Below are 6,269 nucleotides of genomic sequence, written 5' to 3'. Positions count from 1 at the left end.
TAGATCCCTAGGTAAACACTTCGATGATGTTAGTGCCTTGATTGAAACTATTGGCAACAAATTCTCTTTTATTATACTTACTGAAACATGGTTGAAAGAGGATACTACTCAACTCTTTAACATGCCTAACTACTCAGCAATTCACAACTGTCGTCAACTTCAGAGAGGTGGTGGCACTGCTCTTTACTACCACCAAGAACTAACATGCTTAAAAGAAATTAGAACTAGAGACTGCTATGGGGAGTATATCTTCGCCAGCTTCAGAGTCAAGGGTGCCGAGTCTGTCCTGTCTGTGGGTGCAGTCTATAGAATTCCCAACACTGATGTGTCTGAATTCAACTCAAACCTTAGAAATCTAATACTTGATAACAGACTGAACAAAAACCACCTAATTATCGCAGGGGACTTTAATATTGACCTCTGCGAGCCAGAACACCCTACTGCTGTTAGCTTCCTCAACTGTATGAATTCCTGCTTCCTCATACCCTTAATCACTAGACCTACTAGAATCACTGATAGCACTGCCACGACTCTAGATCACATCTGGACCAACATAACCTCTCCACTTACTTCAGGTATAATCACCGATAGCACTACAGACCACTACCCCACATTTCTCTTAACTAACATTAGCAAACCACCTCTAGAAACAAGGGAGTTAAGCTTTAGGCTGCACAATGAAACTGCTATAAACAATTTTATAACTGCTGCTGATAATGTCAACTGGGAGTCCGAGTTAGGTAACATAGGGGACATCAACCTAGCAGTGCAATCTTTTCTACAAACAACTCTTAGCCTTTATAACACCCACTGTCCTATGCTTACAAAACAAGTCACAAACAAAAGGCTTAACAATCCTTGGCTTACAAAGGGAATACTGAAATCCATTAACAAAAAACACGCCCTTGAGAAGAAGTATAGGTTAGGAATTGTCTCCAAAGAATTCTCAAAGAATTACTCATTATTGCTATCTAAGATAATTAGACGAGCCAAAACTAAATACTACGAAGATAAATTTACTCAAATAAAGAGCAACATTAAACAAACTTGGAGCACAATTTCACAAATATTGGGATCAAAGAAATCTTTAAATAACAAACCGACTCTCCTGTCTAATAACGATGGTCAGCTTTCAGCCTCTGATTCTGCTATTGAGTTCAATAGGTTCTTCTCTTCCATTGGTTCATCCCTTGCAAATGATATTCCATCTTCCAGTACTGACATTAAGGACTATCTTACAGGTAACTATCCACAGTCTCTGTACCTAAAGCCTATTAACTCCACTGACGTCAATGAGATAATCCTTTCCCTTAAAACCAAGTCTGGTGCCCTTGAGGAGATACCAACTTTAATTTACAAAAAAGCCTCCAGATCTTTAGCCCCTGCTATTGCTTTGCTCTTCAACAAGTCACTTGAACTCCAAACCTTTCCAGATATTCTAAAAAAAGCGAGAGTAACGCCTGTCCACAAATGTGGTGACCCCACAGATGTTAACAACTACAGACCTATATCAATCCTGCCAAACTTGTCAAAAATTTTTGAAAAACTTATATATAAGCAGCTTTACTCATATCTAGCCAAACTCAATATACTTAGCCCTTGCCAATATAGCTTCAGACCCCAAAAAAGCACTAACGATGCACTTATTAGTATGCTTAACTCGATTCATACAGCTCTTGATAAAAAGGAGTTCCCTGTTGGGTTATTTGTGGACCTGCGTAAAGCTTTTGATACTTTCAACCACCATAACCTCCTTCTTAAATTACATCATTATGGAGTCAGAGGACACTCCCTACAATACCTCGAGTCCTACCTTACTGACAGGCTCCAATATGTTTCTGTGAATAATACAATTTCTCCCACCCTACCCATCAACATTGGTGTTCCTCAGGGCAGCATACTTGGCCCTCTCCTCTTTCTCATCTACATTAATGACCTTCCAAATGCCTCCCAACACCTCAAACCAATTCTATTTGCTGACGACACAACCTTCATTTACTCCAGTCCTGACCCTCTTGCTCTAAATGCCACAGTAAATACTGAGCTAAATAAAGTCCATCTTTGGCTAACTGCCAACAAACTCGCCCTTAACATTGACAAAACTTTCTATATTCTGTTTGGCAATAAATCCTCTAGTCATATAAATCTCAAAATAAACAATACCCAAATTTGTAACAAATTAGATGGTAAATTCCTTGGCATTCTCATTGACCACAAGCTGAATTTCCAGGGACACATTCTAAATATATCAAAAAAAGTTTCAAAAACTGTGGGCATTCTTTCTAAGATCAGATATTATGTACCACGCCCTGCCCTGGTGACTCTCTATTACTCCCTTATCTATCCTTATCTCAACTATGGTATCTGTGCTTGGGGTTCTACTACCCAAAATCACTTACGTCCTCTAATTACCCAACACAAAGCTGCTATTAGAACAATATCCAACTCTGGCCCCAGACATCACTCGGTACCCCTACTCAAATCTCTGAACATGTTAGATATTAAGTCACTGCACATTCTCTCATGTGTATTATACATATATAAAACGCTAAACTATAATGCCAATCCTGATCTTAAAAGTTTCATAGAAGGTTGTAACAGAACCCATGAGCACCACACCAGAAATAAATACAGTTTTGATATTCCTAGAGTACGTCTTAATCAAACTAGAAATGCTCTGCAAATCAAGGGGCCCAGAATGTGGAATGACCTTCCCAACCATGTTAAAGACTGTACCTCTCTCAACCAGTTTAAGATAAAAACTAAACACTACCTAATAAATTCCCTGTAATCTACCTCACTCCTCTATTGTCAACCCATGTCTGTTATTTTCTTTTTTAATCAACACTGTTTGTCAACCTATTGTATTTGTTCTGCTTTTTCAGTCATGTTCCCCCTTTTTTTATCTTTATTTGTATTTGTTCTCAACACTTTTTATTCTTTATGCTCAATTATTATTAAGTTCTAGATATTAATGTTTTTCTTGCCCGAAACGCATTGCGTAATAGTGGCTTTAGGCATTGTATGTACTAGCTCTATCTATATATCAATCCATTAATGTAACATCACTTGTATGTATATACCTTACCTGAATAAACATCTGAATCTGAAAAGGGTTGCCTCGCTCTCTACGTCGGGTGCTACAGTTCTACGGGTGCAAGAGTATGCCTCCTCAAACACCCGCGCATCAAAATAGAAGTAGTTCAAAAGAATAATCAAAACGGGCAAAAGGTCGGCAGGAAATGGCAATTAGAAAGAAGAGGGGTAGAAAAACGAAACATAAGTTAAAGGAAAAGTGATCCGGCAAAATTAGAGAAGACAGCAGCAGGAGCATAAGGCTATAAAAGGACAGGACTGTCCCATGGAGCATCACACTCCGGCAGCCGACCCCCCCCCCCCCCCTCTCACGGCGCCAACGGGTCGGCTAGGAAAGGGGAAGTCGTCCACAAGCAAACTCCCCCCCCCCCCCTTCCCACGACACTAGACTTTTGAGTGGGTGTCGCTTGATAAATCTTTGGTGAATCTGATGCCTTTGAGATCACTCGTATGGTCTTTCCTCCCCCTCTTATTTTCATTATATATTACAGCTTTTTAATTTTGTGCCATGACTATCTTCATAGCTTGGTATTTTCTACTTGCCCTTAAGGGTGAAAGTACCATCTCAAACTACGGCCGGACACCTATTTATCCACCCAAGGCATCCCCTTCAGTTGGCCAATCTGATATTCAAACGGGAATCAAAGTACCGTAGTCACATGTTGCATTAAATGGGAGAGGGACTAAGAGCTCCACACAGCCATCCAGCTGGACCATTCAGTACTTGTGTATACACCCTCACCGCGCGAAGATTGCACAAGAGGTGGGGTGGAGGCCGAGATTCGTGAACACTGATGCAAGGGATCAACTCTTCCAGGACCCCCCTCTAGCCACCCTTAGAGGGTATGAGGAATTTCGCAGCCCCTGGTCTAGCGGCTTCAATGTCGTTTCAGAGGCTATCTAGTACATTTCTGTAGTAGATATAGTGGTGGTGAGATGGGGTGGGGTTAATGTGCACAATCTACACTTTGAAACTAATTATAGAAGGCTTAGATTTAGCCAACAGTTTGTGCGAAATTACCTTAGTTAGCAATGTGTGTTTACGTATTAATGCACACTGAAATGACATTAACGTGATTTATCAGTGAGAAAATCAGTAGGAGCCATGAGGAAGATTGAGAGCCAGTAATGACGTGAGCGGGTTTGTATCCTCAAGGCTCCTGACTTTCTCAAACATATTAATGAAAAATGATAACATGAAACCGAGACACCTCCCAGCACATCAGTATTATGCATTGTGTGGCGTATTTGCTTTGAAAATAGAGCAAATTCTTGCGTGCAAATAATGGATGGATAACAAACACCTAAATTCAATTTCAATATATGTGCTGTATTAACAATATATAACAGGTAATATTGCCAAAATATTAACTTGAAAACGCGGTAAAATGTGCATGATTATTCCGTCTAACAAGCTCTCAAAAAGATAAAAAAGCAACAATACTAACTTTTTTTTAGTAACAAATAAGTTCTATTATTTGAATCAACACGTATCCGTGATAATTCTCGTGTATTGTTTTCACAAAACAAAAACCAAACCAAGTGCAAAGATCTAGGAGCTGATTAACAAAAAATTTCAAAAACAAATGTAAGGAATAACATGTTAATGACTCGAGATTTTAAATACTTTAATTTGTTTAATTATACGAATGCGTCTCTTGACAAATTTGTCTGCAAGGTACATGTGGACCCTTGTATACATTCAGAATATGAAAATGCATTCATGGTTGTACAAGATGCATCGAATTAATGAGACATTTGACATTTAGTAAACCATATTTAACTAGACATTTTATAATATAAAATAAAAAATTGTTTTAGTTCAGTTTCTGAACACGATAAACTCTTTCTTGTAATTGAAGCTATAAACTTTATTTAGCTTGGTCTTTTATATATTTAACCACAGGCAAACCATAAAGAGAACATACAAGGCTCTTGAAACACAAGCCCCCAAAAGTCTCACTATGGTATACGGCGGCAACCTGCATACATTTGTCCAAAACAAAAGACCAAACAAAATAGTTTAGCACCAATTAATAAACTCTGCCGGGTACACAAGAAACGGTTGCACTATACAGAATTGTTTACATTATTACATTGATAATTAGAAAAATTTAGAACAGATTTCCAGAGCGTTTTAAATTAACGCACAAAAGAAAAAAATTCCTCTGCCTAGTTTTGGCATGAAGGATCCTTCCAATACCAGAACACACAAGTATACAACTTTAAAATTACATGAAAGTCGTGAACAATTAGTTTTAAGACTTCGGGTGTATTGAGCTTGGACTTTCTTTAAGCACATACACGGGGTGATACAATAAGTTACTCAAGTTAAAACGGCGAGATTAATGACAAGGAACATCACAATATGACAATAACTAAAGGATATTGTACTCAATGTATATACATGACATATTGGCTACTTCATTAATAATTTTCACACCAACACTAAAACTTGATATGGACACTACCGTCTCGGTATAGGTTGAGAAGTATATGTAGAGCAGGAGTGCCTGGTGCTGGGCCCCGGGCAGCTCCGGGCCACTGAAGCAACAAGGGGCCACTAGCGTCCAGAATTTTCACTAGAATTTTCGGTGTTACAGCTTGCACGGGTGACCATTTAAATTATAAATTAAATTAAAATAATGATGTTCGTGCATTCATGTCTTTCCTTTACGAATGATTTCCTTGTTGATATAGTTCAATAAATTACTCTTAAGAAACTTCTGTTTAAAAATCATCTCATACTTTCATAAAAACCCGTCATTACAGGTCCCACTTCTGGAGACTGGCGACAGTGCGTGTGTTTGGGAAGGCAAGTTTGCGTGAGAGTAGTGCATGTTTGGGAAGAGGGACTTGGGACGGGGGGGAGTAAAGTATAGGGATCAGCACTAAGCCAGTGTAACTTACACTGAAGAACCGGGAGAGGTCGCAGGAGTGATGCCCAACCACTTGGACCGCCGGGAATCTAACGCGGACCTGCGAGAAGGTCGGCCGTCGCTGTGGCGACAAGCCGAAGTGTCGAGGGAGAGGAAAGAAGGGAGGGTGGGTGAATTAACGAGTGATCATCAGTGATGCGGTTTTATGTCAGGGTGCGTGGAGGGTTGTGCTTGTGTGGGAGGTGGGGGGGGTTGTGCTTGTGTGGGGGGGGGGGTTGTGCTTGTGTGGGGGGG

This window comes from Procambarus clarkii, chromosome 20 (genome assembly GCF_040958095.1).
Source record: "Procambarus clarkii isolate CNS0578487 chromosome 20, FALCON_Pclarkii_2.0, whole genome shotgun sequence".
NCBI classification, from domain to species: Eukaryota; Metazoa; Arthropoda; class Malacostraca; order Decapoda; family Cambaridae; genus Procambarus; species Procambarus clarkii.
This window is presented reverse-complemented; position numbering follows the sequence as displayed.